Here is a 15,065-nt window from a genome sequence, read left to right on the forward strand (position 1 = left end):
CTGAAGGCAGAAGCCGATGACGTTTTCGTAGTCGATCCATCCGTGCAGACAAAGACGTTATCGTGGTATACGCTAAATATATGATGCATAGTATGTTGAAATCGAACAGGTAGCCCTGTGCTTTTGAAGAATTCCATGCCAGGTATTTCCGTATTTAGTTGCATGGATGGCATAAGCCATTAAGGAGGGGGCGTCTCTTCACCGTGATTGGTCATACAACTTGTGGAATATTTTAATTTCTGTGCCTAGTCTTGAATTTGGTGTTTTTCTTGTAATGTACCGCATAGAATATTTCTTATGCTGTGTGACGTGGCGTAGATGTACTCGCAAAGATTCCTGTCATAATGTCAAGAGATATAATGCCCGTTTCAGCCAGCGTGCCACAGGTAGATGCTTTTCTTGGAAGCCCGAGACATACTTTAAGAAAATTCGTCTGGGCTCTTTGTAGTTCTTTTTATGGCTGTGACACTAGCACCAAGAGCCATCGGTGCGCTGTATCTTAGAATACCGTCTACAAGGGAGCGCTGTAGGGAAAGCATAGCGGAGCAGGAACCTCGCCAAGCAGTGCCAGCTAGGCAACGTAACGCACAAATGACAGCTTCAATTTTTTTTGTGATTCGATTTACTACGGGTGTTCAAGTGCGGTTTTGATCTGTTGTGACCTTTAAATATTTTCAGGACTTTATATATGGTAGAGGATGTCTGCAGCTAAGAGGATAGTGTAGCGGCGCATTGATTTTCTCGGGAAGACAGGGCTGTTGTTTTCTCTGCTGACAAAGTGAGCTCTAGTTTTGAAAATTTTTGGCTAACCAAGTGCATAGCTTTCTAAAGTCCACGTGGTGGTACGTCAAGCACAGCGTTGCTAGACCACAAGCAAATATCGTCTGCGTAAATTGTAGCCATGACGTTTGCAGGAACAACGCCTGCTACCGAAATTGATGCGATCGAAGAGTTGAACGAAGTACATTACCTTGAGGAACGCCTTTTGATTTGTATTTCTTCATGAACGTCTTATTTGTTTCAATGAATATTGACCTATCTCTTAGGTGGTTTGTTCTCCAACGAAGAGCTTTGCTTTCAATGCCTTCTTTTTTTTTTTAAAGGCAAGGATATCTTTATATGTTCAATACAATCAAAAGCTTGATTGATGTCTAGGAGGACCGCGACTGTGATTTTATTTTCTGCGTGGCCCTCTTCGACTGAACTGACAAGGTCAAGTGCGCTATCACTAGCAGATCTGACCGAGCGTAAACCTGTCATTTTTCTGCAAAGATACCGTTTGTTTCAAGGTACCAAATGAGCCTACCCTGTAATATTTTTTCTAAAGTTTTTCCTATGCAGCTTGTAAGCGCGATTGGGCAGAAAGAAGTATAAGCGGTTGGTGGTTTTCCTGGTTTTAAGATAGGTATAATTTGTGCTTCTTTCCACGCTTCTGGCACGTTGCCTGTTTCCCATGACCTATTTAGAACCTCTACAAGTCTCAATAGAGAGTTCTTTTTTAGTTTGCCCAGTGCCATATTCGTTACACCATCCGCGCCAGGTGATGACATTTGCAGCAGCTATAGCTATTTTAAGTTCCTGAAGTGTTAAATCCGTATCAAGTCTTGAATCTTGTGACGTTCTTAATATATTATTTTGGGTGTCTTCACTGACGTGTAAAAAGCATTGTTATTTTTATGCCAGCATCATACGAAACTCCTCGGCTACTTGTAATTCCGAGCATTCCTCCGTTAGAGACAAAGCGCTAAAAGGATGTAACTGCGGCGGTGTTTCCTTTAGTCCGTGTACATACAACTCTATATAGTTGCGGTACGGGACTGCGAAGACCCAATGCTCCGCGGTATCTTATCCAGCTCCGTTTAGCTAACCAGTTTAAGTGACGCCTTACATGACGCTGTGTCTTACGTGCTTCACAGAGGTCGACAGCTTTGTGTGTTCGTCTTTGTCTTCGTTCCGCTCTTCTTCTTATAGCACGTAACCTTTCATAATGTACATCAGTCTCTGCTTTTTTTTTGTCGGCATATGAAAAGTGCGAGCTAATTTTTTTAAAGCTGAAGCAATAGTCGGGGCAATAGATCCATCCACTGTTGTAGCTATTAGGGCATTTTTTTCTAACTATAAATAATTGAAATACTTCCCAAATTTGTTTTACTTATGTTACGCTGTGGTTTGGGAGCTTCGAAGCCAGTTATAGATATTGTAGTGGGCAAATGATCACTTCGCCACATATTTTCAGCTGGCTGCCAAGTGCACTGGTCTATTAGATTCTTTGATACAAATGTCAAGTTCAAGCAACTGCTTACGCTTCTTCCCCTGAAAAATGTAGGTGTGCCGTCAGTAATGTTGACAAGATCGGCGTTAATGGTCACGTCAATGTGTTCATGCGCTCTACGAGTGTTTCTCAAGCTACCCTAAAGCTCGTGATGAGCATTGACATTTCCTAATAGAACGCATGGTGGTTTCGGCACTGCTAGTAGGTTATTTTCTATCCGCTGAACATCGAATGTCACATTGGGAGGTATGTATGCAAATATAAACGTTACTGAATGGGTACCAACTTTAATGGTGGCAGATTTATATTCATTGTCAATATCTAAACCAGAGTCTTGTTCAACGTAAATCAAATCATTTTTGATTGCTAATAATGTTCTGCTGCTCCCTGAATGTTTTCTTGAATAAAAAATCTATATCCTGATATTCAAAACTCTCCCGAACTTCGTGTTCGGATATCGCTATAATAGGACAAGGATTATTTATAAGAGAGTGGCGGAGATCAGGCGCTTTTGAATGAAGGCCTCGTGCGTTCCATTGCAAAACAGAAACGGTTGTTGCTTACAAGAAATCCAGCATGAGAAAGTCAAGAATTTGGTTGAGGCCCTGTAATAATGGCGAGGAGAACTGACTGAGAAAGTTGGTGGCTGTGGTGATTACCGTTTTAAGGGTTATTTTTCAGTGAGACTGGTCAGGTTTATTTGGCTTAGAAGTCTCTTTCTGTTCTTGGTTTCTGGGAGTTGTCTTGTGCTGGGTAGGGGCAGACTCCTTATCTGAATGCGTGATCGTAGTGTTGTACTTTGACCTCAAAACGTCAGCATTTTCTTTTTATTCGGAGGAATCAATCACATTAGGTGCTTGATTTGGTGGCTTAGAATTAATTTTTGATGCAATACGAAGAGGAGGAAATACTAGGGGATACCTCCAAGATACCTGCTCTTCGCGATTTTTATCTTGTGTATGTTTCGATTGCTCGAGCCCTTTCTTGTGGTAGCTAACTACCGCGCATTACTCTAGTTTCTTGCGTTCTTGTATCGTCTTGTCTGGGACCCTCTGGGGCGCTGGCTTACCATGGCTTGCAGACGTGACTTGTACAGTAACAGAGTTGATGCGCATTGCGTGAGAATCCTGGGGCTTTCGTTTCGAGCACTAAGGAAAGAAAGCCTCGTGTTCTCCACCGCAGTTGATGCAGTGATTGGTACTTGCGTCACAAGCTCCTAACAGGTGAATTTTTCAACATCGCGTAAAAGCCTCGGAGCGCTTGCAAGCAGTTAGGACATCCGAAACCAGCACCGTCTGCTGGCTCAGCAGCGAGTGCCGCTTTGTTGAATAATGCCATGTTCCCGTCGAATTCGTAGTTCTCGCAACGTTTCTAGTTGTAATCAGAAAAAAAAAATTGCACCCGGTAACGGTGTTTTGTCGCGATGAAGATATATATATATATATAAAAACATTATACCTCTCACACAAAATTATACAAAAGCACCCGATAAGGTGTACTCAGACTTCAAATTTTATTGTTGGGAAAGTCGCATAGAAACGAGAGTCAACTCAATACCAATGATTAAAGTACCTTAATAGATTGTTTCCGCCACCCCGTAACGCTCCCCGCAACTGGATCCGAAACTCTGCAGGCCACTCTAGCGCGCGTTCATTGTGGGCAATAATCCGTAATGTAACAAAAGGAAAAAGAGAAGGTGCGAAAAGTCCTTTACTTGTGGCAAAGATTGATAATGCAATGTTCCCCTTCTCCAGGGATTAATTTCGTCACCAGTTCCGAATTCCATTGGTCATTCTGGAGCAATGGCGAGATAGAGGTGGGTCATCTCATGCGTCTTCCGAGATGGAGAACGCAATGCGCGCGGAGTTGCTCCACGAATACACCAGTCACCAGTGAAAAGCAACCTGTCCTCTGAGGAGGTCGAGCGATTCGCCGGCGGACATGGGGGTCGGCCACCTCACCCACCGTCTACCGTGCCTTCAAAAACACGGGGCGCGATGTGTTTCTGCAGCATAACAAAAAATTGAACAAACAAGGCGCAAACTTTTATGTTAATTCTTCCTAGGTGTGGTTCGCAGGGCTGAGCAGAATACAAAAACGACACGCCGTGCTGGGATGACGTCGACTACAATGGTACATGATCATAACAGAGCACAAATCCTGTCACATTCTTTTGCTACAGTGATAAAAGCATATATTTTTTTGTCCGCAATGTAGAAACAGAGACATTATTTCCAAATTAGAGTTCGAAATAACCAACTCACTTCACTCACAGGATGAAAACGTGAAACTTCGTATCATTCGGACAGATATCGAAAAACAGTACACGCACCGCTTGATCCTGGGCACACAAAATAAAGAGTTTTAGTGGATCGTACGCAAAAACTTCGCTTACGCAATAAAATTGCCGGTCAAAAGTACGCATCCGCAACCGAAGTCAGCTATGACTCATCAAATGACGAAGAAAAAGCAGGTGTCAACGTGCCAAAAATATTCGACATTTAGTGTTGTCAATATTTGTTTTCTATCCACGTGCTTATGTCGCAGTGGAAAGCCGTGAAACTCCACATAAAATTATTCTGAGCAGTGTTTCCGACGGTAGTGCTCGCTCGATCGTAAAATGCCGCTTTGTTGTCACTCTGGCCAATCAAACCAAGAAACCACTTTCACCAAAAAAGTCCCGTTCACAAGAAGGGAGATCGGAATTTGCGCTACACACTGTAAGCGCCGTCACATCCCATGGGGCTCCGGTGAACAACATGCCACGCGCGGTTTCTGAGAAATGGTGAAACGTCATAAAGGCGAAATAAAATTTTATTCGCACGACCATACTCTTTATGAAAAAAAAAAAAAAATGCTGCAACAGACCGACGCGGATGCCTCGGTTTTTATGAGCAATGCCCATGTCTTTGTGCGAGGTTATCAGTCGAATAATAAAAAGCGAGGAATTGCTTGCTGACGCTTTCTTTGGTAACCACCGATATGCCAGGAGTATCGATTCCGGAGCTGAATGAATTCACCACCCTTTCTGAGCAGGGCCTATCGCAAAGAGCTATATCCAGGTTAAGCGACCGCCCGGTGTGAACCGGGCGACAGTGCGGCGACAGAAAAGCACCCCGAGTGACGGCGCTTACAGCGCGCTGCCGGCGAAACGCGAAAGTCCCATACGCCCCGCGCGAGGGTTGAGGGCATCTTAGTTGGACCCGCACCCTCGCACCCAGGTACATTTTCAATAGTTCTCAGAGGCCCTCCAGGTGGAGCAGCCTGTATTGATGGCCACGCGTTCCGGCGTTCGGGTTTCATTCCGTGCTGGCTGTACATGTGCGTTTCCAGACCAAGCAAATGATGGTTCCAGAGTCATGTTCTGCGGTGGAGGGGGCGGTATCTTAGTTCCGCGAGGATGTCAGCCAGGGCGGTGATCGCCTCCCGTGCCTACTCGTCTAAATTCTTAAATGTGCGTCCCCTGATATGGGGTTGGAAGCGCGGGTGGCTTTGGCGAATGGCGCGGTGTACTTTGTCCGCGTCTGGTGCCGCGGCGTCGGCGATATCGTACAGGCCTTGGAGAGCCCTTACAGACTCAATGACTGACTTTTCCGGGTGCTGTGTGCGCGCGCGCAGCTCGTCTCTAATCCGCATGCTGTAATCCGGAGGCAGGAACTCCGTCCTAAATCGCTCCTCGAAATCTGACATACTTATGAATTTAGTTTGTCTCTTTCCACAGTGCTGCACTGTCTGTCAGTGCAACCGGCAAAAGGCGGGTGAGGATGGTTTCGTCGTCAATTCCTGACGCAGCTTTGTAGTCCCGCAGTTGCGAGACAAACATCGCGACTGACTTTCTATCTGCGTACCTCGAAAAAAACGGAACGCTAAGCGAGATCCTTAGGTAGTCCCTTGGCTTCCAGCAGGAGTGGGGCTTGAGCGCATCATCTTTTCTCGTTGTATGTGAAGAAGCATGGTCATGGCCACTCTTAGTTCTGCTAGACCACCCTCTGATGATGCGCCTGCCGGGACGAGACTGCAGGCTTAACGTCTGGTTTTATGTCGCTGGCGGCGTTATCCGCGAGTGCACCGAGCGTCAAATGGTCGTCCTCACTCACGTTTCTGTCGGCGTCCTCTGTAGACGGCATCGTGTTGTAGTGGAGGTGTCCGCCGGTCAATGAACTTAGGCTTGCGAAGAAACGCCCCCTCAAATGTGGGCGAACTCAGGAACGCAAAATTGACTATGTAAAACGTAAAAACGGACCCAGTTTGCTGCCATGCTCCTAGACGAGCAGCATATCACGTCTGGGTGCCTGTGTGAATTTCCCTTGCTGCTACCCGTCTCGGAGAATGACACAGCACACCGGTTCAACAACACGTAAACATTTAATGACCACTATCGCCTGCTCCGCGGTCCCAACCGAAATTTGGTAACAAAGTATTATTAAATTTGACGTTAAATTGCCAAGAAAGGTTAGGTTCTTCCCATTTCTTCACATGATAGTGTTGAAGCTTGGGGCCCGAATGCCCATCAACCGACTGCTCTCGAACTGATTGCACATGTAAGCTTCACTTTCCGTCCATTTGTGTGTTCGACCAAAATCATATAGTAACTATACTCAGGACCTGACTACCACGCATCTCTATATACGCCTTGGACGGGACGTCATACGGTACCGTACCACCCCAGTCGCTCCGTAACATGCAGCCCGTACTTTCTGCATGTATGTGCATGTATGGGCCTATATGTGTATGTATGTGCCCGTACTTTCTGCAGCATACATTGCGCCCCATTGATTTTGTCTCCTCGGCAAGGCTTGCCGGGGCACAAATTATATGCTGCAGCTGGTGCGGGCACAGGAGCATAGTACGGAGGAATGGCGGCTGATAAAACGCCAATGCAAGCCATGTATAGCTGCAATCCTTTGCCGACTCCAAACCTCGTGAGCACCGTCGAGCTTGGCTCTACAGATCAAAATGGTATGGAACTTCAAAAGAACCTCCATACCATATGCGCCCAACAGTGGTTAAAGGCGGACCGTGATTCACGACGATGCGCTACGGAGGACAATTCTTTAATCCCTGCCTGGGCAGATTCTCTGCGCTAATAAATGCTTCGCAGACCATCAAAACCTGAGGACCTCGGCAAGAAGGTAATAACCTCAACTAACGACGACGACTTAAACGAAGAATCACAATCGACCTTTGAATTTACAAGGAAGCTGAGCTTCCCCGATCACGCACACCCGCCTTTACTCGACGTCAGCTACGAGGCAGTGTCAAAAAGTAACCGCCATTCATTTTTTTATTTGCGTGGTAGTATAGATATTATGAAAAGCCCTTTATTGCTTTTCAACATAGTCGCCTCCTCGCTTGACACATCTGCGCCAACGCTTCACCAATGCACATAGATGCCGCGGGAAAAAAAAAATCTTGTGGCGGACTCCGGAGCCAGGAATGCACCACCGCTTTCAGGTCATTATCTGTATAAAACTTACTTCCCCCGAAAGCCCCTTTGAGGGGTCCAAATAGGTAAAAATCACTCGGTGCGAGGCCTGGCGAGTATGGCGGGTGCAGACTACACTGGAACCACTGTCCATTTTTGTTTCCCCTGTCGTACATGCCGTATGAGGGCGCGCATTGTCGTGCTGCAGCAAAACCCCTGAGCTAAGCAATCCACGACGTTTTGACCTGACTGCAGGCTTCAAGTGGTTCTAAAGCAAGTTGCAGCATGATTCACTGTTCACAGTGAGTCCCTTGGGCGTGTATTGTTCAACTATTGGGCCTGTAGTGGCCACAAATGCGGAGCGTGACATGCGCTGAATACTCAGCATAAAACAAATAAAAGAGGACGTTCTCGGGCGCTAAACACCCGCGCGCCTGGCATACTTGGGTAGTAATTCAATTACAGTAATTTAATTACTTTTCCTGGTAATTTGTAATTTTAATTAATTACTTTCGGCCAAAAGGAATTGTAACTGTAATTAAATTACTTTATAGCGGCAGTAATTGCTAAATATCCGGCACAATTACAATTACTTTTGCAAAACTTTGCGGCACCGACAGGACCCCTCTGGAAGCCTCAACACTCGCACAAGCGGCCCCCCAGCTCTCGGTGAAACACTCGTACAAAGACACGCACTCGCACACACGCACAAAGTAAATAGCGTCGCATTGTTTGTCGTTTTGTTGCTTACCCTGCGGGCTGAGAGACAATCCTTTTTGGAGCCTACCTCAACGGTGCCGTGTTGCGCCGTCTGCTGTGCAAGCAGAAAATAGCGCGAACGTGCCAAAATATTGAGAAAAAAAATGGAGCTCCAGCTTTTAGTTGAGCTAGGGCAACATTAATTGTCTATGAAGTTGTTGTTTTTTTTTTGTTTTTATTTGCCAGCTTTTTACGTTTTTCTTTCAGTACTGTCGCATATTTGTCTTTGTATTACTTTCAAGTTTATTTCCTGTTGGTTTTACTTCGTATATTTTTTTCGTAAGCATTTTGGAGACTGACCTCGCACCTGTGAATATTCTTACCAATGATTCACGATCCCCGATTTGGTTCTTATATATTCCTGAGCCATTATAATTTCAACGCAATGTAAATAATTTACAATATCATGATGTTTGTATCCGAATGCGGTTTTACATTAACACTTGTAAAATATTCATATATGACTATTGTCACATTTCTATTCCCAGGCTAACAAAACTCTGTCAACCCAATATTTTCTTTAGCGATCTGGCGTCTTCCAGGATATGAACTAATTTAGATTTATTTATAAAAAAATGTAGGAACTAACTGCGTACTTCATTGACTCAAACTGTCAAGTTTCATCTTGAATTTAACAAAATCCATGAAAGTAATGCACAATACGTGACATTTATGCAGCGATGCTTGAGCCTCCTCAAACATTGGGGCAAGGGATGAACAAATACTTTGCATTCTATACAACTTGTTTAAAGCTAAATGGCCCAAGTCGGGTCGTTCTAAGAAATAAGTAATCGTAAAGTAATTGCATTACTTTTTAAAAGTAATTTGTAATTATAATTAATTACTTCTCACATAGTAGTAATTTTAATTGCAGTTAAACTACTTTTTAAGCAAAGTAATTGTAATTCTAATGAAATTACATTTTGAAAGTAATTTACCCATGTACGGCGCCTGGAGACAGAGGCACGCCAGTAGAACGCTCGAACCAGTCGTTTTTCCTTGTCTCGGCTCATTTCTTCGGAGCACACGCTTATTATTCCTGCCCCACGGGCCTTTATGGTCCCAAGAGACCGTGAGCATTAGCTTGCCCACCGTTGGCGCTGCCTTGAACTTTTATGGCATTGATAAAGTTGTGTGTCGCCACTCATTGCTTGCTCGCTTTGTCCCTGGCTGAGCGAGTGTACCCAGAGTTCATCACCGGTGACAGTGCGTCGAAGATTATCATCTCCACGGGTTTCGCAGTGTCTCAGTAACGTCTCACAAGCATGCCCGCTCCGCTCCTTAAAGGGACCATGAAATGACCATTTGCCTTTTGCCAGATAACGTTTACATTAAACCTTCAACGTTCACTGAATGCCGAGCAGGCATCAGTTTTCGTCTCGGTTCATTAACTTGTACACACAAAAAAATGAAATATTAACTTTTTCTTTCTCTCCAACTGACAGCGAAACAAGTTGCGGCGTAATTTTGACTGTCGTGACTTACGGTGGGACAGGTACCGGAAGTTCTCTCGGCTGTAGGAAAATGGGAGCGTTAGCGAAGGCGAGTTGGGTGTGCGCCGGTAGGTTTTACTGCGCTGATGTCAACGACGTATTTTCTGAATTGGCGCCTCTCATCGCCGCGATAGCCATGGACAGATCGCAGCTGAGCGAAATTCAATGAGATATGTTGTGCTACAGCGACAGCATGAGACTAGTCTCACACGCCGGTATGCCTGTCGGGAAGTGCGGCGAGCCTTCCGGCGAAGACTCCAGAAGTCAACCCAGCTGTCATTGTCGGTAAAAGGCGGCCCGTGTCAGTCGTTTGTAAAGCGACGCAGATGGAAACAAATCGCCGCGGCGTTTTTCGCGGCCTCGGAGATGCAGGAGCGAGCCGACGTTAAAAAAGATATGTTTGAACTACGACAGTGTCAGCAAGAGCCACGTAAATACCTGTTCACACTGAGCGGACGTGTGCGTTCGATGGTAGTGCTGTATTCGCGCTGTTGGTGAGCACTTCGGGACCGATCTTTTATGATTTCAACTCGATACTGACGTGGCACTCGGCAAAGGAAGGTTGGCCCGGCATCGCACATAGCTCCCACGAACTTTTATAGCTCGAGAGTGACGTGCAGTCGTGTCAGAATAAAAATGGTATACTATAATAACAAAGTGTACATACCGTGTTACGAAGGTAACCCATACGGCGCTTATTCGAGCTCTATATCGCACAAAACAAGAAGATAGAATCCACGAGTGTCCCTTTTCGACGACAGTGTTCGTCAACACTGCCTCGGAAAACAAGGAGATGACAAGGGGAAGAGATTGACCTCACCTGTTAATCTAAAATTGGGGTCAGCGATCAAACTATAATACGGTAAGGGTCCACAAGGGTCACGCAGGAATATTCCATTCAGCACGCCAGCCGCTCGTGGGCAGACTGTCCTGGCCAAATACTGTCGAAGCAACACTGCCCCGAGTCGGAGTGCCTACTAGGCCTATATTCTGCGCAGTTCGTTTGGTTAGAGTCGGTGGATTCGTGACCGTCGTAGCTTTTCTTGGGTGGTGGCCCCAGCGTTCTTGTTCGTCGTGGTCTGTTTCAAGTACTCTTTTCTTGCTGCTTGAAGTCGGGACGCGCGAGAAGAACAGGTAAAAAAATAAACGTTCGTTGGTCGTCGCGATCAAGCGACGCTGTTGGCCATGCTGATTTGATCGTAAAAAGTGCGGAAGACAGCAGACAGCTCCGGCGCTGGCTCTCAGCTTCGTTTACCACACGATACGTGGCGCTCGGCTCTCAGCATCATCAGATTTGGCAATTTTCGCCACACATCTCTAATTATGCTACAAAATGCGGATCTGAATATAATTTAACAAAACATTTAGGAAACATTTGCCGGCTATTTATTGTTTATGATCGCGGTGCTGGTGAGGTAGGCGCTTACCCAATAGGCGACGTGGATTCGGCTGACGTGCTGCAGTTCCACGGATAAAATTCGATTTCAGAATCGTTTCATGGTCCCTTTAAGGTCCAGTGTAAGTCATTTTGGTACCCACCTGGAGGACACTTTGTGGTATTGCGGACTATCATGAATAATATGGTGTGTCGAGCCGTGACTAATATTCAATTCTTCAGCCACTTCAACGGTGGTAACACGCCGGTTCCCGTATATGAGCCGTTCCACAGTAGAGATTGCATCCGGCGTCGTTGAAGTGTGAGCCCGGCCGGAGAGAGGTGCGTCCGGTAAACTGCACGCTCCATTTAGAACCGTTTTGTGCCACTCGCACACCCGCCGAAGCGGTACGCAGGCGTCTCCAGACTGGTTTAGCATCCTCCGATGACTATCCGCAGGTTTTTCGCCCTCCGGGCCCAAAACATCAGATAACCGAACGCTACTCTTCCTTGGTGCAAGGGCGGCCATTTTGAAAGTTCTGTGGTCACGTGACATTTCCAGTTAAGTCGCCAGGACGGCGTGCATAGCTCCCGCTTGTGGCAGGTAAAAACATCCTTGAAGCGCAGCAGTATATCACTAAATTTGATTTTCTCACGGCTAAAGTGCGGTTACTTTTTGACTCTGCCTCGCATTTTGTGCTACGTTGTCAAGGCCATCGTAGCTTACTCAGTGCTCCAACTCTATCAGCTAGTTGCCCGAGCGACTGCCCGAATGAGATGCAAGGCGAAGCCACATGCTCTCGCAGCAGCGTTTGGGTGGAGAATATTCTCTTTTTGTGTGCAATTTTTCATCATGTTCAACGTTTACCAACTTGCCCAGCCTACCACCCTATTCCCAAGTAAACCTAACACTCTTACGCCCTTGCAATGCAAGATGAAAACGTCATTTGAGTTTTGTCAGCTTTGTGCCAAAATAGAAATGGACAAGGTTCTTGCGTTACGAACGGGGACTCCAAATCAAAAAAACATGGTAAGCAATCGCCTTATGAGTGAAAACCTCTGTGGTCAGCAACAAAAAAGAAATATTTTAGAGCGCAGCTCTTATGCACCCCTTTTCATGTTTCGCGGCGCCGGCGCCGCCATCGGCTTCGGCGTAAGCGTGCTAAATTTAGCGAGACAGTTGACTTCACGTGACACCAACACGAATTCAATTCCCCGCTAAATTTAGCTGTGGATTGAATTAGTGTTGAGGTCATGTCTGGGGATCTTTAAGGTAAACCGCGTCCAATGGTCTGATGTGCATGTTGTCAGGATAGGGTGGGAAGAAACGTCTTCCGACTTTTCTCATGTACAGGGCACTCCCAGAGTTCACGAGCCTCGTCCTCTCTAACCGCACACCATTTCAGAGAGGAGTGTCTCTAAGCCCAAACCGGTGGAGGAGCCTCCCTCCTCTGTGTGCGCTTCCTCTCCTGAGGCGGAAGAGCAGCGTCGCGTCAAACCTTCTTAATCCTTGAATCAGACAAGGTGGCCCCTTTGAGCCGCTCCAGGGAGAGAAGTCAGAGAAGAAGGACCGTACGGTTTGCTGATAGCGGCTCGGATCAAAAGGCGCTGCGAGCGTAGGAGTGAGCTTGTGAGCACGTGAGATTATGCGGTCCACGATCTCGTTACCGCGGAGTCCAACATTAGAGGGACAGACAGGAGCGAGATGGAGTATCCATGTTTTTCGGGCTGGCGGGCTACCCGTCTCACCACGTTTCTTGTGTGGCGTGGGCAAGGCTCGGGTATACGCTGTATGCCTCCGCGGGAGTCCGTGATGAAAACGATTGCTTTTGTAGTCAAGGGCTTCGACGCAGCCAGGGCTTTCGTGATCACCGGAAGTTCGGCGGTCGTGGACGACACCATGTGGGTAGTGCGGGCGCCCCAAAGCGATCGCTGGAAGCACGACTGTCTTTTATAGAAGCTGCGTCCAAGAAGAAAACAAAACTAAAAAACAAGAGTGCAGTGCCGAAGATATCTCTTCCAGGCGTGACGGCGATTATCAGATATGGGCCTCCGTCACCTCCGTGCGATGATGCGTGACAGCGCAAATACGGCCACGCACCCAAAAATCTAATTAAATTAGCAGCCATCAGAAAAAATATCCCGACCTTGCCGCACGCAGCACAGTCAGGCTCCTGTAACGCTTTTATTTGCTGCTGCTCTCGTCCCGTACACGAGACGTAGCGTACTCGTTAAGCCTTATTGAGCTCGATTCGCTCGATTCAGGGCCGCCATCATGAGATGCAGGTGACGGAGGAACTTTGCTCCCCTGCTTCAGGGACGAACGTTTCTCTCTTTCTAAAGGAACATAGGTTACAAGACCGTTCCTCCCTTAAGGGAGGACTATCCATATCCTTTTTTCTAAGAGTGCACCGCAACGATATGCAAGCTTCCAGCGCTAATTCTATTTTTGTTCTGGAGAAAATGGATGTATCAGCCAGCGACATATGGCCTTCACTGGAGGAATACAAGGAAAAGGGGAGCACGCGGGAATAAATTATTTCATTCCGAATAATCGCAATGCTGGCTGAGTTTCTGCGTACAATTTCCTCTGTAAACAGTCCTTAATAGTAATACTTTGGTAAGACCGTACGACATTCTTATTTCTCTTTAACGTTTTCTGTTTTGTTTTAGAGCGGGCGCCCGTTTCCGCCTTGAACGGCGTCGGCGTCGGCGTAACCGCGCGTTGCATTATTGGACGTTTCCCATAATGAAACCACACGTGACGTCACGTGTGACGTCACGAGGGTAAAATTTTCCCGCTAAATTTGGCGGCAAAGGTTATCGCTAAATTTTGCGGGGACATTTTCCCGCTAAATTGAGAGAAAAAATGTTCCCACTAAATTTAGCGTAAAAGGTTTCCGGCTATATTGAGTGGGGAAATTGACGTCACGTGACTTCAACATTAACTCAATTTCTCCGCTAAATTTAGCGGGAACATTTTTGCTAAATTATTTCGCTAAATTTAGTGGGAAAATTTACGCTAAATTTCCCACTAAACTCAGAGGGGTCCCCGCTAAATTTAGCGGGCCAATTTTCGCTTTATAGACCCTTTCCGATATTCAGTGCCATCTGGTGGTCCGTAAAGCAGTTTAGCTTTTGCTATATCAATGGCGGAAATGAACTTGTATCGGCACCGTCACTTTCGCAAGTCAACGGCACGCAAGGAATTGTTCAGTGTGAGTTCTTTCTCGATCACTTTCAGTTCGATGGTGACCAAGAACCTGCATGTAGAACGAAGCTCGAACCCACTCGGATGCCCCGAGAAAATTCCATACACCAAAGTGCTTCAAAGCCGATTGTGTGCCGCCCACAGATTGACTGAATCTCAGTTATAAGAAATAAACGCTTACGTTGCTCTTGTGTTCCATTCTTACGTCGCGTCGTACTGACCCCCGAATGTACAAGCCTCGCGTCATCCGCTAAGGAGAATCTTCAACGTCTTCCTTTATCAGTCGCTAGAAGGCCGCCATTGGTATGGCACACATGCCGTTCCACATATGATGATAGTGATCAAAGTGGCGAGACTGAATTTGGGAAAGGGTATATTTCGCGGAAAATTTAGCGAAAATTTCCCGCTAAATGGGAGGGGAGTGGGAGAGGAGGAGGGGAGGGTACAGAGGGGGAGCAAGAGCATATCCTCCTTTCCTCCTCCTCAAAAGATGCACTCTAATTCGGCATTACAGAGAATTGTAAACGTCT

The sequence above is a fragment of the Ixodes scapularis genome, unplaced genomic scaffold (genome assembly GCF_016920785.2).
Source record: "Ixodes scapularis isolate PalLabHiFi unplaced genomic scaffold, ASM1692078v2 PGA_scaffold10__122_contigs__length_95168666, whole genome shotgun sequence".
NCBI classification, from domain to species: domain Eukaryota; kingdom Metazoa; phylum Arthropoda; class Arachnida; order Ixodida; family Ixodidae; genus Ixodes; species Ixodes scapularis.